The following is a 24,133-nucleotide window of genomic DNA, read 5'->3' as shown; positions in this document are numbered from 1 at the left end:
TTTTCTACCACCTTAAGTGTAGTACCACACAGTTAGTACGTTTCTCTGGGGTTACTTCTACCCATATGCAGTACTTTGCATTTGTCAAGGTTAAACTTCAGTTGCCACTTCTTAGCCCATCTGCCCAAATTATCTAGATCCTGTTGCAGTAGCACACTGCCATTAACAACATTGCCAACCTTTGTATCATCTGCAAACTTCAACATTAAGCCTGTATCTTCTCTTATATAAACAATATTATGTTTATAATTTTCAATTATGTACATATAATTTGATTAATATATGAACAAGCCGTGATTTCTTAAATTAAAATTATTAAAAAAAAATATTTAATTCTTTTTGAGAAACATTATTAGAATTTTTTTTAAGTCTTGAAATGATATTCTAATGTTTTGTTTTAGTCCTTATTTTCTAGTGGAACCCGCACTTTCACTTCATGGAGCCCCAGGGTTCGTTTGAACACCATTTAGGAAACATTGATATGTATAGATACATGCTTTTTTTTTCTTGTAAGATGGGATCTTCCTCTCATGCATCTTTAACTAACAATGTTAGTTAAAGATGTTATAGTTAGATCTGTAACTAACATAGTTAGTTAAAGATGCATGAATTCATTAGCATTGGCATTAGCATTAGCAAAGGCACATGATGCAAGAAAGCAAGCTTATATAGCATCAGCCAAAAAAAAAAAAAAAAAAAACCCTCTTATTTCACCCATCCACTCGCTCCCAATGTTTGTCAAGTTCTGCCTTGAATCTATTTAAGCTATCAACTTCTACAAAGACAGATGGAAGTTTGTTCCAGCAATCAAACACCCGCTGGCTAAAGGCAAATTTCTACACATCTATCCTACAACCGTCTTTCCTCAATTTGAATTTATGTCCTCTCAGGCAATTATACTGAGCAAGAGGAAAAATCCCATCAGCATTGAGCATGCTCAAACCATTCAAGGCCTTATACATCTCTATCAGATCACCTCGCTGGTGCCTAGTCTCCAGACACTGTAGTTTGCAAAACTTAAGCCTTTCCTCGTAAGAGCAACCCTTTGTTTCATTCACTAATCTTGTTGCCCTTCTCTGTACTCGTTCCAACAGCTCTATATCCTTCTTAAAATGAGGCCTCCAGACCTGTATACAGTATACAAGGTGTGGTCTGACCATTGCCTTATACAAGAGGATAATCACCTCCTTATCCCTGCTAGAAAAATTCCTGTATGTCATTGACAAGACACCATGAGCTACTCTTTCAGATCGTCTGCACTGCACAGAAAACTTCATATCTGCCTGTACAATTACCCTCAGATCCTTTTCATTCTCTACCACTGTCAGTGTGGTACCACAGAGTTTATACGTTACTCTGGGATTACTGCTTCCCATATGTAGTATTTTACATTTGTCAATGTTAAACTTTATTTGCCACCTCTCAGCCCATCTGCTCAATTTTTCTAGATCCTGTTGCAGCAGTGTACTGTCATTAGTATCGTTAACAACCCCACCAACCTTTGTATTGTCTACAAACTTGGACATTAAGTCTGATATACCATCATGAATATCATTTATAAATACAGAAAACAACAATGGACCCAACACTGAACCCTGGGGGATTCCACTAATAACATTCAGTGTCCATTGATTACCACACTCTGTCTTCTCCCACTCAACCATCCCTTTATCCATAGCAGCAATTTGCCTCTAATGCCACACTGCTCCAATTTGAACAGCAGTCTTCCATGTGTAACAGTATCAAAAGCCTTTCTAAGATCCAAATATATGATATCAAAAATATTATTTGCATCCAGTTCCTTTGTGACCACATCATAGTATCCAATCAAATTGGTCAGACAAGACTTCCTCTTAACACACCCATGCTATAACCGAAGCCTTGTCTAAATGAGCCTGCAATGCTTCTTTAACCAGTGCCTCCATTAATTTCCTTGGAACAGAAGTTAAACTAACAGTTCTGTAATTACCTGTGTCTCCCTTTGATCCTCCTTTGTGGATTGGGGTCACATTTGCACATTTCCAATCAATAGGTACCTCCCCTGAGTCCAAGGAAGCTCTCATAATTATGGCTATGGGTTTTCTTACTTCCTTTGCTGCCCCCTTTAATATAACTGGATAGATTCCATACACCCCAGGTGCCTTTCTTATGTTTATCTTCAACAATTTCTCCTTCACTTTATTCTCAGTTATTACAAGATTATCTGGCTTACTGTCACAGTTGAATACACCTCTGGCATTCCCCTCCCTGAATAATGCGTACGATACATATAATATAGAAAAATGCATGGGATACATATAAATTAACATGTGACACAGAAGCCTATGATAGATATAAGTTGGTGTGTAACCAAGTTACAAAGTGGTTAGGCAGGCAAAGGCAGATTACGAGAAATCTGTGGCAAAGGATGCAAAGAAAAACAGCAAAGAGTTCTTTACTTATGTAAACTCTAGAAGGAAGGGGATGAATCAGATTGGTCCACTTGATATCGATGGTTCAATTGTTGATGATCCTGCTCAGGTAGCTAAAAAACTAAATGAATATTTTGCATCGACATTTGAATATGAGGAGTTATTCAGGGAGGGGAATGCCAGAGGTGTATTCAACTCTGGCAGTAAGCTAGATAATCTTGTAATAACTGAGAGTAAAGTGAAGGAGAAATTGTTGAAGATAAACACAAGAAAGGCACCTGGGGTGGATGGAATCGATCCAGTTATATTAAAGGAGGTGCCAAAGTAAGTAAGCAAACCCTTAGCCATAATTATGAGAGCATCCCTGGACTCGGGAGGTACCCATGGACTGGAGATGTGCAAATGTGACCCCAATCCACAAAGGAGGATCAAAGGGAGACACAGGTAATTACAGACCTGTTAGTTTAACTTCTGTTCCAGGGAAATTAAAAAAGAAAAAAGAAGCATTGTAGGATCATCTAGATAAGACTTCAGTTATTAGTGGAGTCCTTCAGGGTTCAGTGTTGGGTCCATTGTTGTTTTCTGTATTTAGAAATGATATTGATGATGGTACATCACGCTTAATGTCCAAGTTTGCAGACAATACAAAAGTTGGCAGGATTTTTAATGACACTAATGACAGTACACTGCTGCAACAGGATCTAGAAAGGTTGAGCAGATGGACTGAGAGGTGGCAAATGAAGCTTAACATTGACAAATGTAAAGTACTACATATGGGGAGCAGTAATTCCAGAGCAATGTGTCAAACTCTGTGGTACCACACTGACAGTGGAAGAGAATGAAAAGGACCTGGGGGTCATTATGCAGGCAGATATGAAGTTTTCTGAGCAGTGCAGACGTTCTGCAAGAGTAGCTCACTGTGTCTTGTCAATGATATACAGGAATTTTTCTAGCAGGGATAAGCAGGTGATTATCCCCTTGTATAAGGCAACGGTCAGTCCACACCTTGAGTACTGTATACAGGTCTGGAGGCCTCATTTTAAGAAGGATCTAGAGTTGTTGGAACAAGTACAGAGAAGGGCAACAAGATTAGTGAATGGAACAAAGGGTTGCTCTTACGAAGAAAGGCTTTAAGTTTTGCAAATTACAGTGTCTGGAGACTAGGCACCTGCGAGCTGATCTGATTGAGGTGTATAAAGCCTTGAATGGTTTGAGAATGCTCAATGCTGATGGGATTCTTCCTCTTGCTCAGAATAATCTCCTGACAGGACATAAATTCAAATTGAGGAAAGACAGTTGTAGGATAGATGTGTGGAAGTTTGCCTTTAGCCAGCGGGTGTTTGATTGCTGGAAAAAACTTCCATCTGTCGTAGAAGTTAATAGCTTAAATAGATTCAAGGTAGAACTTGACAAACATTTGGAGTGAGTGGATGGGTTAAATAATGGTTTTTTTTTTTTTGGCTGATCCTATATAAGCTTGCTTTCTTGCATCATGTGCCTTTGCTAATGCTAATGTTAATAACTCCTCATGTGTGAATGTTGATGCAAAATATTCATTTAGTTTGTTAGCTACCTGAGCAGGATCATCAACAGTTGAATCATCGATATCAAGTTGATCAATCTTATTCATCCCCTCCCCTGCCTTCTAGAGTTTATATAAGTAAAGAACTCTCTGCTGTTTTTCTTTGCATCCTTTGCCAAAGATTTCTTGTAATCTGCCTTTGCCTGCCTAACCTTCTTTGTGACTTGGTTACAGATTAGCTTATCTCTATCATAGGCCTCTGTGTCACCTGTTAATTTATATGTATCCCATGCATTTTTCTTCTCTGCCACATGTCTAATTAGTTCATCTGACATCCATTTAGGCCTAACAATAATTCTTAGTTGGTATGAAAACCTAGTAGCTTCCAAGATTAATTCTTTGAATGCTTCCCATTTTGAATTTGCTGTTGGTAACATCATCAGTTGGTCCCACTGTATAGAATTTAAATACTGTCTCAGACCAACATAGTCACCTTTGCTAAAGCAAAAACCCTTTCCTTTATCCCTGATGGTAGTTACCTCTTTGAGTAAATCCCACTTCAGCACACTGTGATCACTGCCACCTAGTGGTTCATTTATCTGCAGATTCCTAATGCATGAAGAATCACTACTGATAATCAGATCAAGAGTATTATTCCCTCTAGTTGCCTCCCAAACACGCTGCTGTAGAAAACAATCATCCAATAAATCTACAAAAGCCTTGCTAGTGTGTAAGTGACTAACCCACAAATTCCAGTCAATATCCAGGAAATTAAAATCCCCCATTATAAGACACTCTAATTTACTGGCCCACTCTATTTCTCTGCACAATTGCTCATTATACTCATCAGATTCATTAGGCCTATAACACACACACCTACTCTCATTTTTCCTTTCCCAGTGCTTATGTCACACCAAACAGACTCAACATTGCATTGTCCACCAACATCAATTGGATGCACTTCCTTAGATTTTATGTGTTACTTAACTTACAGCATAAACCCCTCCTCCCTTCCTGTCCTTTCTGTACACATTATACTCCCCAAATTCCAACTCTGCACTGCTTATGTGTATGTGACACTACGTCTCTGATATCCGAACAATATCTGCCTTTGATGTCTTGACTAGCACTTCAAGCTCATAAAATTTATTAACTGCATTGCTAGCATTGGTGTACATGCATGTATACATTTGCCTGTTTCTACTCTTAGTTACCTTGTATTTACTTGTTCCTCTGTGATTCCCAGCAATCCTGGAAATCCCCATTGCCTTGCTTTCCAGGCTGCTGCTCAATTGCGTTTCAATAGAAGTAGTGCAAGAATCATTTTCACCTCTGCCAGCGGCTACTGTTAATCTATCAGTCTGTGTATCCTCCAAGAAATTTTTATAATAATTAAGTCTAGTAGATTGCTTTCAGTTTTTTATCTGTTACACCTGTTTTTGAGTACATTAAGATAATTGAGTACATTAAGATAGTTTTAATATGTTTTCAAATGACACTGTTGAGATCATGGCAACTAATAATGAGAATCTGCATCCATTGTTAATCTTTATTCTCTTATTCTGATTCCCTTGATAAATGGTCAGGCGGTTGGGTATAAACTTGTGATGTGGGATCAATGACATAATGCAGTATATACTCACCATACAGTATTTTAAACTTGTGTTTGGAAATGCTTTTTACAGTGTAGAAAAAATTATTGAAACCATTAAAAAATTAAAAATGTAAAACTAATGTTTCTACTAGATTTGTCTACAATCAACAAATAGTAAATAAAGGAATACTGATGTGGAAGTAGTTCATATTTTAACTGGTCATAGTTGATATTTTAACTGGTCATGTTTCGTACTTTAAACATGGCCAGTTATATATATATTTTTATTTTTATTATTTTTTTTTTCTTCTTTGAATGGAGCCATACAGATCTCAAAATTGAAACTGGAATGTGGACTGTATATTATTCACAATTCAACATGTGGTGACTAATCGAGACCACCCTCCATCCAATAAGACCAGTAAGTTTTGAAACATTTCATGCAGTGTCTGAGTTTGCTAATGAGTAGTAGATTTCCCCCTTTTGATGTTGCTATTCAACTGAAAAACACTATACAACTTGTGGATTACAGTGTCAATTTCTAAAATGAAAATAAGCCTAAGTCTTGCCACTGTCACCAGAGAGAACAGAATGTACCCAGACAGAAAAATAAGAATGCAGAGAAGTATATTATTATCAAATTATCTCAATGTTGATTTAGTTTAATATATATCATTGTTTATTTAGTTTAATATATATCATTGTTTATTTAGTTTAATTTATTTCAATGTTTATTTAGTTTAATTTATCTCAATGTTGCTGTTAATAAATGATTAGGATTACTAGTGCTCATGAGTAAATTATAATTTTACAGTACCCTGATAACTGTATGTTCAGTTGATTTATCAGTGACTATATGTTGTGAACTAACTACGTGTTTATGTGTAAAATAATTCATTATGAAGAATTGCACCAACTCATAGAACTTTTAGTAATTAGTTGTTTTTAAATATTGATGAAGGATTTACACAGGGTTCTTGTTATATTGATGCTTGTTAATCAATTAATGAAGCAGGTAATGAATCAAGTTAACATTCAGCACAGCATTAATTTTATTTTAATTTACCTACCTTTCTTATTCCTTTTGATAGCTATATAAGAAAGTTCAATTTGTTGTTTTATATTCCTTCACCTACCTGGGCCTTGAAACCGTTGTTTCGATAATTTTAGCTTTGTAAGGCTCTATTTGCAATTTGTGATGATATTAGAGATGTATGTATATCTTAAGGTGGCAAATGAGCTGATATTTATGTATTAACAAATAAAACTTTTTTGATGGTTCTTACAGTTTTCAAAGTATTCATGTTTAAATGTTCCATTAATTTTGCAAATAAGCGCACCTTAATATTTTATAAGAAGTTTTTATTTTCTTTGTAATAGGATCTGAAGATTTTGTAATTGTTAGTAGGCCTTACATAAAAACAGCAGGAGAGTCAGCTGAATCTGCAATACATTTTATCAAGGATGGCAATTCTTCTTCTTCTTCTTCATTTAAAACAAGCGATTCAACTAGACAAGTATATCCATGTTTCACATTACAAGTTGTGATATGTGTAACCATGGCTGAGTGCATCTCTCAGTAACATTGAATGTTGATGCTATGCATCATTCGATTATTATTCAAATGTTTACTGTTTTTATTGTGCAAGTATCAAGATTTTAAACAGATAACACACTCCACATTTCATGAGTCAATTGTTAGCAGTTTAAAATTATAAAGCTGTTTGTAATGGAATTCTGATGTATAACTTAAAGCTTTTTCATATAAATAAGGCTACAGTATACATATGTGGCCACGAGCCATAAGCTGAAAATTTTAAAAATAAAAATTTATAGTAGGAATTATTAAGGTTGTCTTTATTTCCGTCAGTTAAAATTACCAGATGTGATGGTAATTTAAAATTAATGGTAAGTTAAAATTACCAGATGTGATGGTAATTTTAACTGAAACACAAGTGTGCTTAATATTATTTAACCATTTGGATTTCTAAAGAAATGTATTGCATTATCAGGTTCAAGATTGCACCCTCACCTGAATACAGTTTGGATTTATAGTGATTGTCAAATGGTAAGCCTTATTTTCTGCATTTGATTCATGGCTACTATAATCTGAATTACAATTATTAAGAAATACAACATTTATTAATCAGAAGGCATTACAAATTTATATATTTCTCAGCTTAAGACGGTCATTTTTTTATTAAGAAATCTTTTGAAAAACTGAAAGTTATGTAATTTTTCATATTGTATTTCTTTTAATGTTTAAAGCCTCTCTCTCTCTCTCTCTCTCTCTCAAAGATTTATTTTGAATTAATAAAAAAAAAAAACTTTAGAATGCCCATAAGTTCATTATGAGTCTGAATACATAGTAAATAAGTTAGTAAATAAATTTGATGAATTTGAAGTGCAGATCAAGATATCAAAAGGGGATATTGTTAGGATATCAGAGACGTGGTGCCTCACAGATATAAGCAGTGCCGAATTGGAATTGGGGGAGTACATTGTGTACAGAAAGGATAGACAGGGCAGGAAGGGAGGAGGAGTTATGCTGTTAGTTAAGAAACACATAAAATCTAAGGAAGTGCTTCCAATTGACACTGGTGGACAATGCAATGTTGTGTCAGTGTGGTGTGACATAACCACTGGGAAAGGGAAAATGAGAGTAGGTGTGTGTTATAGGGCTGATGAGTATAATGAGCATTTGTGCAGGGAAATAGAGTGGGCCAGTAAATCAGATTGTGTTATAATGGGGGAATTTAACTTCCCAGATACTGACTGGAACTTGTGGCTGGTCACTCGTACGCAAGCAAGACTTTTGTGGATTTATTGGATGACTGTTTTCTTCAGCAACATATCCGAGAGGCAACCAGAAGGAGTAATACTCTTGATCTGATTATCAGTAGTGATTCTTCATGCATTAAAAATCTGCAGATAAAGGAACCACTAGGTGGCAGTGATCATAGTGTACTGATGTGGGATTTACTTAAAGACTTAACTACCATCAGGAGTAAGGGGAAGGGTTTTTGCTTTTGTAAAGGTGACTACAGTGGTCTCAGAGAGTTTTTAAATTCTATACAGTGGAATAAACTGATGATGTTACCAATGGTGAATTCTAAATGGGAGGCCTTCAGGGATTTAATCTTGGAGGGTACTAGGCTTTTCATACCAACTAAGAAATTCTGTTCAAAGTTTAGGCCTAAATGGATATCAGATGAATTAATGCTGCTCGTTGCAGAGAGGAAAAATGCACGGGATGCATATAAATTATCATGCAACACAGAAGCCTATAGCAGATATAAGCTAGTCTGTAATAAAGTCCAAAGGAGGTTAGGCAAGCAAAGGCAGTTTACGAGAAATCTTTGGCAAAGGATGTAAAGAAAAACAGCAAAGAGTTCTTTATTTATGTAAACTCTAGAAGGAAAGGGATGAATCAGATTGGACCACTTAACATAGATGGTTCTACTATTGATGATACTGCTCAGGTAGCTGATAAACTGAATGAGTATTTTGCATTTATATTCACACATGAGGAGTTATTCAAGGATTATGAACCAGTAGTTTATCAAACTCTAACAGGGAGCTAAGTGATTTTGTAATAACCGAGAGCAAAGTGGAGGAGAAATTGTTAAAGTTAAACATAAGGAATAGTTATGGATAGATCCCATCCACCTGGGGTGTATGGGATCCCAGGTGGATAGGATCTATCCAGTTATATTAAAGGAGGCAGCAAAGGAAGTAAGCAAACCCTTAGCCATAATTATGAGAGCTTCCTTGGACTCAGGGGAGGTCCCCATGGACCTCCCCTGAGTCCAAATGTATGCAAATGTGGTATGCGGTGTGCATATGTATCACTAATTCACAAAGGGGGTTCAAAAGGTGATACAAGTAATAACTATAGACCTGTTAGTTTAACTTGTGTTCCAGGGAAAATAATGGCGTCACTGGTTAAAAAAGCATTGCAGGATCATCTAGACAAGACTGTAGTTATAGTTCACTCACATCATGGGTTTGTTAATGGGAAGTCTTGTCTGACAAATTTGATTGGATACTATGATGTGGTCACAAAGGAATTGGATGCAAGGAATAATTTTGATATCATATACTTGGATTTCAGGAAAGCTTTTGAAACCACGGCGCATGGAAGACTACTGTACAAATTTGAGTAGAATTGCATTAAGTGCAAGTTGCTACAATGGATACTGCTCTTCATGGACTAATGTTATTAGTGGAGTCCCTCAGGATTCGGTGTTGGATATTTATCAATGATATTGATGAAGGTATATCAGGGTTAATGTCTAAATTTGCAGATGATATGAAGATTTGCAGGGTTGTTAGCGACAGTACGCTACTGCAACAGGATCTGGAAAAGTTGACAGATGGGCTGAAAGGTGGCAACTGAACTTTAACATTGACAAATATAAAGTACTGAATAAGGGTAGCAGTAACCCAAGTATACTGCATCAACAGGGCAGTACTACACCCAGGGTAGTGGAGAATGAAAAGAAGCTGGGGTAACTGTGCAGTCAGATATGAAGTTTCCTTAGCAGGGCAAAAAATACTGCAAGAGTAGCTCATGGTGTCTTGTCAATGATATACAGGAATTTTGATGGCAGGGATAAGGGCGTGATTGTCCCCTTGTATGGATTGAGTTAGCTCAGGGCTAATGGGATTCTTCCTCTTGCTTATACTACTCACCTGAGGGGCATACATTCAAATTGAGGAAAGACAATTGTAGAATAGATATGTGGAAATCACCTTTAGCCAGTGGGTGTTTAATAGTTAGAACAAATTTCCATCTGTCGTAGTGGGTTATTGTTGTTGATGGGGTTTTAAGCGAAAAGACTACTTAAGCCATATTGCACTTGTGAAAGTGGTTCATACTGCTTATGTTGGTTGATTTAGAAGCAGTGAAAAATGGCTGTACAGTCATTATTTTTTTGCCAATGGTATGGCTAGACGACAAAGGTTTCTTTAAGCTTGCCAGAGAACTGAATGTCACTAGTCGAGCGTTATTATATTAGTTAGTTATTTTGGTTTTTAGGAGCATTAGCAACTAAGGCCATAATGCTCCGGGATATGCGGTGGTCATTCCCTGACCTTTCCGCATCCTCCGTATTTGGTGGTGACGGGCTCGAACCCCGGTCTAATCAAGAAGCGTGTGCTACACACTGCTGCTCCTTCCCACCTGGCTACGGAGGCGCACGCGTTATTATATAGAGTACATTCCAGAGGTATGTGTTTGACTGTGAGTGGTTTATGACAGTGATTACACTGAGGAGGATCATTTCCCGACATAAGGAACAGATGCGTTAAATGAGTATGGGCGGCTCTGGCTAGAATTATTTCTTCTTATCTGTTTGTATGTAATGAGGCTGGAAGCTCATGATTTCGGTACAGGTTTAATTTGAAGTAGTTTATTATGAATTTGTGCTTGCCATTAAAGAGTCCATCGACCTTTACATATACTTTGTATATTCATTTTGTAATCTGTGAATGGTACTAGGGAATTCGTTGGGACTGAACTTATGGATGTTTGGCAGCATCATCTGCAATTTCATTTACAATTATTACAGTATGGCCTGGGATCCAGCAGAAGATAACCTTTTGCTGATGCTCTCTGAGACGTACCAACTGTGATCTGATGAGCTTTAATAACGTGTGAGTAGGTGGGGAATTGTTTTGCATTGCTAACAAGGAACTTTGCAAGTCTGTGTACACTATGCTCTTTTGAATTGACATATGGAAAATATTTTCTAAAGCAAGCTTTATGGCATATAATTAAGTCACGTAACTACTACACTCTGTTGGAAGAGATAGAGAAATTATAGTATCAGGGAGTACCACTGCTGCACCCAATCCACTCTCAGACTTCGATCCATCTGTATATATTTTAGCAAAGTCAGGATAATGTTGAGTTGCTCAATGTGTAGCTGTTGGATGTCAGTGTCTGATAGAGAGTGTTTTCCCCACTGGTGAAAATAATTGTCACAAGATGACATGATGATAGATCATGGAGGGTCAGGATCTATAGGATCTTGCAAGATTTTATTCAAGTGTATATTCTAATCTTCTGCTAGTTGCTTTAGCCTAATACCAGCAGGCTAAACTGTCTGTGGTTTGTTTCTATAGAAGGTCATAAACTGCGGATCATAAAGTATTGACCAATTAGGATGGGTCACCTGAGGTTCATGGGGGAGGAGAGGAGGTTCATGGGCTTCAACATACAAACTTTGCACTGGAGATGTTCTGAATGCACCTAGTACTGTTCTAAGAGCTGCGTGTTGAATAGGGTTGCAGCGAGATAAAACACTCTCCCTAGCAGAATTGAAGGCAAGCACGCCATAGTCCAGGCGCGATCTGATTATGGATCTATATAAATGAAGCAGGCTGTAATGATCTGCTCCCCATGTTATGGGCGCCTCCATTGCCAGGTGGGAAGGAGCAGCAGTGCATAGCACACGAGTCTTGATTAGACCGGGGTTCGAGCCCGTCACCACCAAATATGGAGGATGCGGAAAGGTCAGGGAATGACCACTGCATATCCCGGAGCAATATGGCCTTAGTTGCTAATGCTCCTAAAAACGAAATAATAAACAAACAATCCCCATATTATGGCTGATAAGACTCTAAGTGTGTTCAGTTTTTTTTTACAAGTGGTCCAGAGATCTTTGATGTGCTTTTGGAAGTTTAACTTACTGTCGAAAAATAATCCTAGTAGATGAATACTATTAGCTATGGGAAGAGGATGTTTATTCAAGTGGAGTTCGGGTTCAGGATGCATATTGTGTCTGGTATAGAAGTGAATGACAGTAGGTTTCTGGCTGGATAGTCTATAATCATTTTGTGTCATCCATGTCAGGATGCAATTGATTGATATTTGTAGTTGGTGTTCAATGTAATGCATTTTTGAGAATGACAGGAGATTGTGAGATTGTCTGTGAAAAGGTACGAATCCACAGCTTTCGAAATGAGTTCAGTTATATGGTTCATTCTCATTGCAAACAAAGTGGCACTGAGAACAGACCCTTATGGAATTCTTTCTTCTTGGATAAGGTTTTTAGAGAGGGTTCCCTGGTAACGAACTTGAAAGGATCTCTGTTGAAGGAAATTTTGGATAAAATGTGGTAAATTACCTCTCAGATCAAGAGAATGTAAATCTTTTAAGATGCCGAAATGCCACGTAATGTCAAAGGCTTTTCTCAACGTCAAGACAGACCATGAGGAGATATTCCTTTTTGATGAAAGCATTACTGATGTTTGTCTCTGCTTTGATCATGAGATCCAATGAAGATTGGTTTTTCAGAATCCAAATTGGTTGTTGTTAGTCAAGTTTTGGGAATTGAGGAACCAAGTGAGACAGCAATGTATCATTTTCTCAAGGGTTTTGCTGAGACAGCTGGTAACTGGTAAGGGATATCGGCCTATAATTTTGTGGAACAGAATGATCTTTATCGGGTTTGCAATTGCTAGTACATAAGAATGATGCCGAGAACTTGGGAAGGTATGTTTGGAAAAAGTTTGATTGAAAAATATAAGCAGCGAAGAGAGTGATCTTTGATCCAAATTTTGGAGCATTACATAATATATCCCATCAGGGCCAGCAGCTGTTTCTTGAGTTGGTAAGGGATTGCTGCAGCTCAAGCATGATAACTGGTTGATTATAAGGTAAAGCACAATTGTCAGTGAATTTTAGTCTGGATTTTTCTGTAACTGTTTAACTTTTTGAAATGTTTGATCATAAGTGATAGAAGAGGACAACTCAGAAAATACGATTCCCAGTACATTTGATATTTCTGTAGGAGTAGAAAGCTCCTGCCCATTCCAGTTCAGTAGTGGGGTGGATAAAGGAGGAAATTTACCATTTAAACATTTTATTTTTCTCCAGATCAATCTGATATCGGTATTTTTATTTACTGATGTGGCGAATTTAATCCAACTTTCTTTTTTTGCTTTACATCTGATATAAAGAGCTTTTGCACTAAGACATTTATAATTAATAAGATTTGAAGTGATTGTATGTTTGCGGAACAGGTTCCATGCTTTTTTTTTTTTTTTTCTCATTGTTGCAGTCTTCATTAATTTTTTGATGTCCACGTCCACTGCCATGAGGAGTGGCTGCCAGAATTTGATTTGTGATCTGCTCGGTAACACTGTAACTAATGGAACAGGACTGAATGTTATAGTTGTCAAATGATATGTCCATTCTGTATTTTGTCCAGTTAGTCCTTGAAAATTTCCATTTAATTGGATTTTCTGTTGGGAAGCAATAGGATGTTATGAATTTTTCAGATCAATGGATAATGGTTGCTGCTTTCAGGATCACTCAGAGTTTTTTTTTTGTTTTTAAACCCCAAACACGAGAGGTACTGGAACCTACAGTACTTAGTACCATGAGGCGCCTCCATAGCCAGGTGGGAAGGAGCAGCAGTGCATCGCACACGCTTCTTGATTAGACTGGGGTTCGAGCCTGTCACCACCAAATACGGAGGATGCGGAAAGGTCAGGGAATGACCACCGCATATCCCGGAGTAATATGGCCTTAGTTGCTAATGCTCCTAAACCAAAAAACCAACCAACTTAGCACCGTGCTTGGGTTGGAGGTTGAGAAGACGAAAGAAGATATTTGTTGACATTAGACTTGAACTTCTGTACACTGTAATTTTCAGGAAATCCGTATGAAAGAAGGTTGTTCCAGAAAACGGCAATTGAATGAATAAATGAGAAAGATGAAAAGTTGGTTCTGTGAGTTTGAAGTTGGACAGTAAATGGATGTTGGCTGGTGGCAGCACGTGTTCGGACTGTTTTGAAAGAGAGTGGGAATTATAGAAGCCAATTCAGAAGAACAGTGCCATTGAAGTATCTGTAGAAAAGGCAAGCAGCAGAAACAGTATGTCTGTGAGACAGCGAGTGGAGAGAGAGACTCAGTTAGAGATGAATCATTAATTAACCGAACTGCCCTCTTCTGAATGGAATCTAGGAGCCCGAGAGAGGTTTTGGGGGCACCGCCCCAGATGTGGGAAAAATATTCCATGGTATGGCGGATTTGCGATTTTTACAGAGTAAACAGATGCTTGGAAGAGAAGTAACACCGAGAGAGAAAGAAAAAAACCAAGTTTTTTAGATGCAGAGGAAGCAATATTTGTAATGCGCTTGTGCCAAGAGAGATTAGAAGTTAGGGTAATCCCCAAAAGAGATATATCACTTTGCCTAGAAATCGGAGCGTCACCAAAGATAAGCATAGGAGCAGAACAATCCTTTTTTGCAAGATATAAGACAAGACTGATTTTTTGAAGGATTGAAATCAACTAAGTTGTCTTTGCCCCACTGGAGAATTACCTGGAGATCGGCATTTAAGGAATTGGTAACGGATATTCGAGAAGTTGAATCTGATTGAGCAAGGCAAGGTTTCTCAAAATGGAAAGTGGAATGCAATGTGCTATCATCGGCAAAGCTATGGATAGGATTTCCAGTCAATGCCAAACATGATCAAAAGCCTTTGAGATGTCAAGAGCAACTGCTTGTGTTTCACCAAACTTTTCCATTGAATTTGTCCATAAATGAGTAACATAAGCCAGAATATCACCAGTGGATTGACACTGACGGAATCCATACTGGCGATCGTTGATCAGACGGAAGGTTTCTAGGTAGTTTAAGAGTTGGCAGTTAATTGATTTCTCCATTACTTTAGAAAGAGTAGAAGTAATTGCAATGGGACGATAAATGGATGGGAGGGACTTGTCACCTTTTTTAGAAACTGGCTGGATATGAGCAAATTTCCAAGCAGAAGGAAAAACACCTTTGGAATAAGAAAGTGAAAAAAGGCGGCAAAGAACAGGAGTAAATTCAGGAGCACAAGTTTTGAGAACAAGTGGAGAAATACCATCAGGACCTGGACTTTCTTAGCATCAAGATTCGCCAAAATCTTTCTTACATCCTTTTGACAGAAGACCACAGGAGGCATTAAATGGAGCATGCTAGGAATGGTAGGAGGTGTTTTACCAAGATCATTGATATATGAGTTGGAAGAAAAATGGGATGCTAGCAGGTCAGCTTTATCCTTTGCCAAAGTGACAACAGAACCATCTGGTTTTGGCAGAGGTGGGAGCAGAGATAGGCAAAAGTTGTGGCCAATAGTTTTGGCAAGAGACCAGAATGCTTGACCATTAGGGCAAGAAGCAAGTTTTCTACTCTTAGCCTGTTCAAAATCTAGTTTGGACCGATTAATAACTGCTTTACAGTTGTTGTGAGCTTTGGTATAGGCAGAAAATGAAACTGAAGAATTGGAAACAAGCCAATTTGATATGCAACATTCTTCTCTTGAACAGCCTTAGCACATTTATTGGAAAACCAAGGTTTAGATCAGTGGTCTCAAACTGGCGGGCCGCATCCGGTCCCCGAAGCAATTTTACACGGCCCGCGAATATATTTCAATTATGTATTTGTTGCAAATACGGTGCTTATAGTTTTAGTTTTAGAGACATAGGGATATGGACTGAACTTATGAGCACGACTGCTATTGAAGAAAAAAGAGATAGAATGAATAGGTTGGGGCTTCGTCTTTGTCACTGTATGCTTGTATGCCAGGCCACGTGACTGGGGCAAGGCGGGAGAACTTCCCACGTCGGCACAATCAGTAAATTTAGTTTGCCAGCTGACAGTTGGTGGCGCTTCAGTATTTTGGTGTTTCCGATTTTTTCTATTGAGTTGGTACTTCTGATATATCTTTTCCTTGAGTCAGTCACTAGTTGGTTAGCTGGATGCACAGCTGCACAGTTCATATTGTTATATAGATGGAGACAAACTAACGTACGGCTAATAAAACCTGTTTATTTGTGCTTTTTGTTAGATCTACAATTTAGATCTAAAGATAAACGGTATTGATATAATGTAGATTATATGATTTTATAGTAGATTATATTATATTATATGATTATATGATTATATTGATATAATGTAGATTATATATTGATATAATGTAGATTATGAAAGAGATTCTTGCACTGCTTCTATTAGAATGAGCAGAAGCCTGAAAAACAAGATGCATGGTATTTCAGAGACTGCTGGGAGCCATTGCGGTACAAGTAAACACATGGGTTGTGTTAGGGTAGCTAAGAATAGAAACAGGTGCAGGTATACTTGTGTGTACACCAATGCTAGGAGTTTAGTAAATAAATTTGATGAATTTGAGGTATTGCTCAAAACATCGAAGGCAGATATTGTTGGGATATCAGAGACGTGGTGTCACACAGATATAAGGGATGCAGAACTGCAATTTGGGGAGTACAACGTCTACAAAAAGGATAGACAGGATAGGAAGGGGGAAAGGGTTATGCTATTAGTTAAGAAACACATAAAAACCAAGGAAGTGAAGCCAGTCGACATCGCTGGACAGTGCAGTGTTGAGTCAGTTTGGTGTGACATAAGCATCGGGAGATCAAAATTGAGAGTAGGAGTGTGCTATAGGCCTAATGACTCTGATGAGTATAATAAGGAACTGTACAGGGAAATAGAGTGGGCCAGTAAATCAGAGAGTCTGATAATGGGAGATTTTAATTTCCCAGATATTGACTGGAATTTGGGGGCTGGTTACTCACACACTAGCAGGGCTTTTGTGGATTTATTGGATGATTGTTTTCTACATCAGCATGTTCGGGAGGCAACTAGAGGGAGTAATACTCTTGATTTGATTATCAGCAGTGATTCTTCATGCATTAAGAATCTGCAGATAAATGAACCACTAGGTGGCAGTGATCACAGTGTGCTGAAGTGGGATTTACTCAAAGAGGTAACTACCATTAGGGGTAAAGGGAAGGGTTATTGCTTCCGTAAAGGCGACTATGATGGACTGAGACAGTATTTAAATTCTATACAGTGGGACCAACTGATGATGTTACCAACAGCAAATGCAAAATGGGAAGCATTCAAAGAACTTATCTTGGAAGCTACTAGGCTTTACATACCAACTAAGAAATACTGTTCAAGGTTTAGGCCAAAATGGATGTCAGATGAACTAATGAGGCATATCGCAGAGAAGAAAAATGCACGGGATACTTACAAATTAACACATGACACAGAAGCCTATGATAGATACAAGTTGATATGCAACCAAGTTACAAAGGAGGTTAGGCAGGCGAAGGCAGATTACGAGAAATCCTTGGCAAGGGATGCAAAGAAAAACAGCAAAGAGTTCTTTACTTATGTAAACTCTAGAAGGAAGGGGATGAATCAGATTGGTCCACTTGATATTGATGGGTCAACTGTTGATGATCCTGCTCAGGTAGCTAACAAACTAAATGAATATTTTGCATCGACATTCACACATGAGGAGTTATTCAGCAAGGGGAATGCCAGAGGTGTATTCAACTCTAGCAGTAAGCTACAGAATCTTGAAATAACTGGGAGTAAAGTGGAGGAGAAACTGTTGAAGATAAACACAAGAAAGGCACCTGGGGTGGATGGGATCTATCCAGTTTTATTAAAGGAGGCAGCAAAGGAAGTAAGCAAACCCTTAGCCATAATTATGAGAGCTTCCTTGGACTCAGGGGAGGTACCCATAGACTGGAAATATGCAAATGTGACCCCAGTTCACAAAGGAGGATCAAAGGCTGACACAAGTAATTATAGACCTGTGAGCTTAACTTCTGTTCCAGGAAAATTAATGGAGGCACTGGTTAAAGAAGCACTGCATGATCATTTAGACAAGACTTCAGTTATAGCTCAAACACAGCATGGTTTTGTTAAGGGGAAGTCTTGCCTGACCAACTTGATTAAATACTATGATGCAGTCACAAAAGAACTGGATGCAGGGAATAACTTTGATATTATATACTTGGATCTTAGAAAGGCTTTTGATACTGTTGCACATGGAAGACTGCTACACAAATTGGAGCAGTGTGACATTGGAGGCAAATTGCTGCTATGGATAAAGGGATGGTTGAGTGGCAGAAGACAGAGAGTGGTAATCAATGGACACTGCTCATCGTGGACTAATGTTATTAGTGGAGTCCCTCAGGGCTCAGTGTTGGGTCCATTATTGTTTTCTGTATTTATAAATGATATTGATGATGGTATATCAAGCTTAATGTCCAAGTTTGCAGACGATACAAAGGTTGGCAGGGTTGTCAAGGACACTACTGACACTATGCTGCTGCAACAGGATCTGGAAAGGTTGAGCAGATGGGCTGAGAGGTGGCAAATGAAGTTTAACCTTGACAAATGTAAAGTACTACACATGGGAAACAGCAACCCCAGAGCAATGTATCAACTCTGTGGTACAACACTGACAGTGGTAGAGAATGAAAGGGATTTGGGGGTGGTTGTGCAGGCAGATATGAAGTTCTCTGAGCAGTGCAGACGGGCTGCAAGAGTAGCTCATGGAGTATTGTCAATGATATACAGGAATTTTTCCAGCAGGGATAAGGAGGTGATTATTCCATTGTATAAGGCAATGGTCAGGCCACACCTAGAGTACTGTATACAGGTCTGGAGGCCTCATTTCAAGAAGGATGTAGAGCTGCTGGAACGAGTACAGAGAAGGGCAACAAGATTAGTGAATGGAACAAAGGGGTGCTCTTACGAAGAAAGGCTTAAGTTTTGCAAATTACAGTGTCTGGAGACTAGGCACCAGCGAGGTGATCTGATAGAGGTGTATAAAGCCTTGAATGGTTTGAGCATGCTCAATGCTGATGGGATTCTTCCTCTAGCTCAGAATAATCACCTGAGAGGGCATAAATTCAAATTGAGGAAAGACAGATGTAGGATAGACGTGCGGAAATTTGCCTTTAGCCAGCGGGTGGTTGGTTGGTGGAACAGACTTCCATCCCTTGTGGTGGAGGTTGATAGCCTAAATAAGTTTAAGGCTCAGCTGGACAGGTATTTTGAATGAACAGAGGGGTGAAGTGGAAGTGGGTTTTTTTTTTTTGGCTGATGCTGCATAAGCTTGCTTTCTTGCATCAAATGCCTCTACTAATGCTAATGCTAATGCTAATCAATTTCTAAATGCCTATAAATTTTGGGCTCAGAAATTCAAATATTAACCAGCAGATTCTTAAACAAGGGTTATGCCTTTGCTACAATAAACCGAATTAGGGTACAATCTAGGGATAGGATACAAAATACTACATCAACTAACAATCGTAATATTAAAAAATAGTTTATTTCTATCCCATATGTTGAGCAATGGCACAAACAGCTTAACAGATTTTTTAAAGATACCGAATTTAAAATTGTTGCCAGGCCAATATGAAAACTACACACTATACTGAAAAATCGCTCAGTCCTTTCCTCATTTGTAACACAAATAAATGACATGGTATACATTTCTTGTGGGGATTGCAACTCATTGTACCAAGGTTCTATGCGTTTTCCTCCAAATTTTTGCGTAAATCAACATGCGACCTTGGTTCGTGCTTCTCGTTCAGCAGCATTAATGAGGCCAAAATACTTAAATGTCCAATGTAATTATGCCAGTCTATTAATTGCAGAAACTGTCGAAATTAAATTACACAAGAATTCTGTTACTGTTCGCTGGCCATTTCTAATCTCTGATTTGTGGGCTTGCATGCGTGAAGACAAATAATCCCTATTTAAGTTTCATGCTCACCCCTATTTGGTAATTTTCATTCTTGTGATTTTATTATACGGAAGTATTCTTTGTATTATATTGAGGTAAACTTATTATTATTTTACAAATATTATCATTATTTTATTTTATTTTATTTTTATTATTATTGTATATTTTGTTTCATTATTACTTTTTTGGCTGGTGCAGCATAAGCCATAGGCTTTCTTGCACCATGTGGCCATTACTAATACTAATACTAATACTAATTGTGTTTTTCAAGATAAATGGGAAATTATTTACTTTTGTGGCGTTGTGCGCAATAAAATTGTATGTTTTATTTGTAATAAGGGAATATCAGTTCCTAAAGAATACAATTTACGTCGCCATTGCGAAACGAATCATAAAGAAAAATTTTAAATGTTGGAAGGCAAATTGAGGGAAGAAAAGTTACAGTTTCTGAAATCTGGCTTACAATGACAACAAAAATTTTTTACTGAAGCAAATAAATCCAGTGAAGCAACAGTTCATGCAAGTTTTGGTCTCGTGCACATCATTCCAAAACGATCAAAACCATTTACTGATGGCGAATTAAGTCTGCTGAACTTCTTTGTCCTGACAAACAACAATTATTTAAAAATATTAGTTTGTCAGCCAACACGGTAGCGGAACGTATTAACGAAATCGCTAGTGATTTACGATATCAGTTAAAAAGAAAAAAGTATAGATTTTGCAGCATTCTCAATAGCAGTTGTGAGAGTACTGACATCACAGATACAGCAAAACTTGCTGTTTTCGTACGAGGTATTACTGATGAATTTGAAGTAATTGAGGAATTATTGGAAATAATTTCTATGAAAGGAAAAACTGGTGCACAGGATATTTTTTCTGAAATAAAAACTGTAATAGATAAATATAAATTAAGTTGGGATAAAATGGTTGGATTTGCAAGTGATGGTGCAGCTGCTATGGTTGGTAAAAAAAATGGAGTATTAAGAAATATAGTGAAAGAAGAAAATTTTCAGAATAATTTTTGCGCTATACATTGCATTATTCATCAAGAAGCACTTTCTGCCAAAAGTTTGCAGATGGATAATGTTATGGAAACAGTAACTAAAACAGTAAACTTTATCCTTGGACGAGCTCTGAATCATTGAGAATTTGTTGCATTGCTTGAAGAAATTGAAAGTGAGTACGGAGAAATGATTTATTATAATGAGGTGAGGTGGTTAAGTCGAGGAGCTGTATTAAAACTGTTTTTTGATTTAATAAATGAAATCAAAATTTTCATGACACAAAAAAATAAAACCATTGACGAGCTACATAATGATACATAGATAATAGATTTAGCATTTCTTGTTGACTTAACCGGCCATTTAAATATTCTCAATAAAGAGCTGCAAGGAAAGAATAAACTTATCACTGACATGTATGCTTGTATTAAAGCTTTTAAAGTTAAATTGCAATTATGGGAAACACAACTGGAATCAAAAAATTTCATACATTTCCTAAATCTTAAATCCTGCCCTATTATTTCAAATGAAAAATCTCAAGAATATGCAAGAAAAATAGCATTATTACGACAAGAATTTGAAGAAAGATTTAAAGATTTTAATGATTTGGAGTCCGATTTTACATTATTTTCATCACCATTAAAACGAACGTGAATAATGCACCAGAAAATCTACAAATGGAGCTAATTAATTTACAGTGTGATATAAATCTTATTCAAAGATTTGAAGAAACAGATTTGATTAACTTTTATTTGTACTTGTCAAAAGATAAATACCCTCAGTTACGAATTTTTGCAATAAGAATAATCGCTTTGTTTGGGAGTATGTTTATATATGAACAGTTTTTTTCGCAGTTGAAAATTAATAAGTCTAAGAAAAGAACCCAATTGACCGATGAGCATCTACAATCCGTGATGAAGATAGTTTCTAGTAATTTTTCTCCAAGGCTACAAACTTTATCAGAATTGAAATGCCATCAAGTGTCAAGTTGTAGTAAGAAATAAAGAAGTTTATAATTATTTACATACAAACATATGTATTTTTTCTGTATGTGTCGAAGAAAAATTTAATAAATAAAAGAAAGAATAGGTTGTCATTATTTATTCTCAAGTTTTGTCCCACTTGGAAAGTTTTCATAATTTGTTTATTTTTAGTTTAAGTTAAAAGTACGTTATTTAGTGGTTAATTCAACGTATTAGAATTATTTGAAATAAATGTCAGTCTGAAAATTTAATATTTAGCTTTCAATATGTTTGAATTACAAAGTGTAACCAAAAGAAATTTCTTGCAGGTACCAACCTTTAGTTTTCAGATAGAAAATAAATATAAATTTGAATTTTTTCCTTTGCTTTATTATTATTATTGTTTATGTATGTTTTGATAAATATTTAGTAAGTGATTGGGCATCTAAAGAAAATAGAAAAGAAAATTTAACCGAAAGAAAGAGTCTCATAATTTTAGCCAGGGAGAGAAGGAGAAAAATATAAATTTGGGAAATAAAAAGTAAGTATAGAGAAAAACATTGTAGAAAATACAATTGAACATTATTGAAATAAATTTTCAATTAAACCATGTTCGAGGCAAATTAAATTTTAAAAGTAAAATTTCCAAACTTATAAACTTACACGCAACACAACACCACACGTGTCACACGTAACACCAGGTTATAAAGGGGTGGTATCCATACATTAGGGGTAAGTACGGTGCAATATATATATTGCACTGTATTTACCCCTAGTAAATGAAAGTGAATATATATATATATTCACTCTCATTTCGTTAAAAAAAAAATTCCGGCCCGTCAGCTGCTTTCAGATCGTGAATTCGGCCCGCATGCAATTTGAGTTTAAGACCACTGGTTTAGATAAATGATGAGATTTTTAAGTGGAGTGTGGAATAAAGGATTCCATTCCTACAAGAATAATTTCACTGACACAATCTGAGCAAACGTTGACATCAGAAGTTTTGAAACAGTAATCCAACCAAGGAAAAGAAGAAAAGAAATCTCACAAGTCATCCCATTTTGCATTTTTGTAATGCCAAACAATACAAGGTTGGGAATAGCCATGAGATAAAGGCTCCATTGGAGAAGAGACAATCACCAAGTTGTGATCTTAGGTGTCCAAAGGGCCACTCACTTTGACTGTGTACTTAGAAGGGTTGTTTGTGAGAAAAAGATCAAGCGTGTTGGCTGTATGGTTAGAATTGTCCAGTATTCTTGTAGGTAAATGAACAATCTGTGCAAGGTCATTAGTAATTGCAAAAGCCTCAGCATCCCGACCAGCTGGGTTGGTGTGACTTAAAAACGGAAACCAGCTGGAGTTGTGAACATTAAAATCACCAAGGAAAATTACTTCACTGTTAAGAAAATTAAACTGGAGAAAGTCAAGTTGCAAAGAGAGGAAGTCAAAGAGCTCCAAGTGATTAGTGGAGTTGGGAGAACGGTAGAGACAACAGATGAATTTTACATAATGAGGTAGAGAGATTTTAAGCCAGAGAAGATCAAAGAGAGTAGATTCCAAATTGTCAAATCTTTGACAGGGAATATCAGAACGAACATATGCACAAGTGTACCACCTTTGTGGTGAAAGGAATCATACAGCGAATAATTTGTGCAATTGAGATGAGCAGTAGTTGAATCAACCGATAACTGAGATTCTGTCAGAAAAAGTACGTGGGGTTTGGCAGACTGCAAGTGGAAATGGACGTCGTTGAGATTAGAATTGAGACCACATACAGTTGTGAAATGAACTAGGAAGTGTTTGGGAGGTTTAGATCTTTTCGCAGATAAACTTACTCTATTAGTTTGACAATTCCTGGTGTATTCAATAGTAAGAAAAAGTGGGGGGGACAATATGTACGAAGTAATGAAATTTTTGGATATGGCATATACATGGTAAGAATATACCCAGATCCTTGACATAACTGCCTCGACAATGCCCCCGCATACACACTACTCGGACTCCCTCCAGTCACTGTCTGGCAGAGTAGAGGTAGCAAGATTATACACTAGCTGATCCAAAAGCCTCCTAA

At 37.1% G+C, this 24,133-nt stretch overlaps 1 long non-coding RNA gene across 1 annotated transcript in view; it reads left to right on the top strand.

Moving 5' to 3' along the window:
* Positions 1-22,587, top strand: part of LOC150091325 (uncharacterized) — a 72,642-nt gene extending 50,055 nt beyond the window's left edge. Inside the window, exon 5 of the long non-coding RNA XR_016548100.1 lies at positions 22,493-22,587. This is a non-coding gene — a long non-coding RNA (uncharacterized LOC150091325). The remainder of the gene's footprint in view (positions 1-22,492) is intronic.
* The last annotated feature ends 1,546 nt before the right edge of the window (positions 22,588-24,133 follow it).

Source organism: Mastigoproctus giganteus, chromosome 1, assembly GCF_048544385.1.
Source record: "Mastigoproctus giganteus isolate SK-2022 chromosome 1, ASM4854438v1, whole genome shotgun sequence".
Classification (NCBI taxonomy): domain Eukaryota; kingdom Metazoa; phylum Arthropoda; class Arachnida; order Uropygi; family Thelyphonidae; genus Mastigoproctus; species Mastigoproctus giganteus.
The sequence above is the reverse complement of the archived record's forward strand: the minus strand, read 5'-3'. Positions and strand labels throughout refer to the sequence as shown.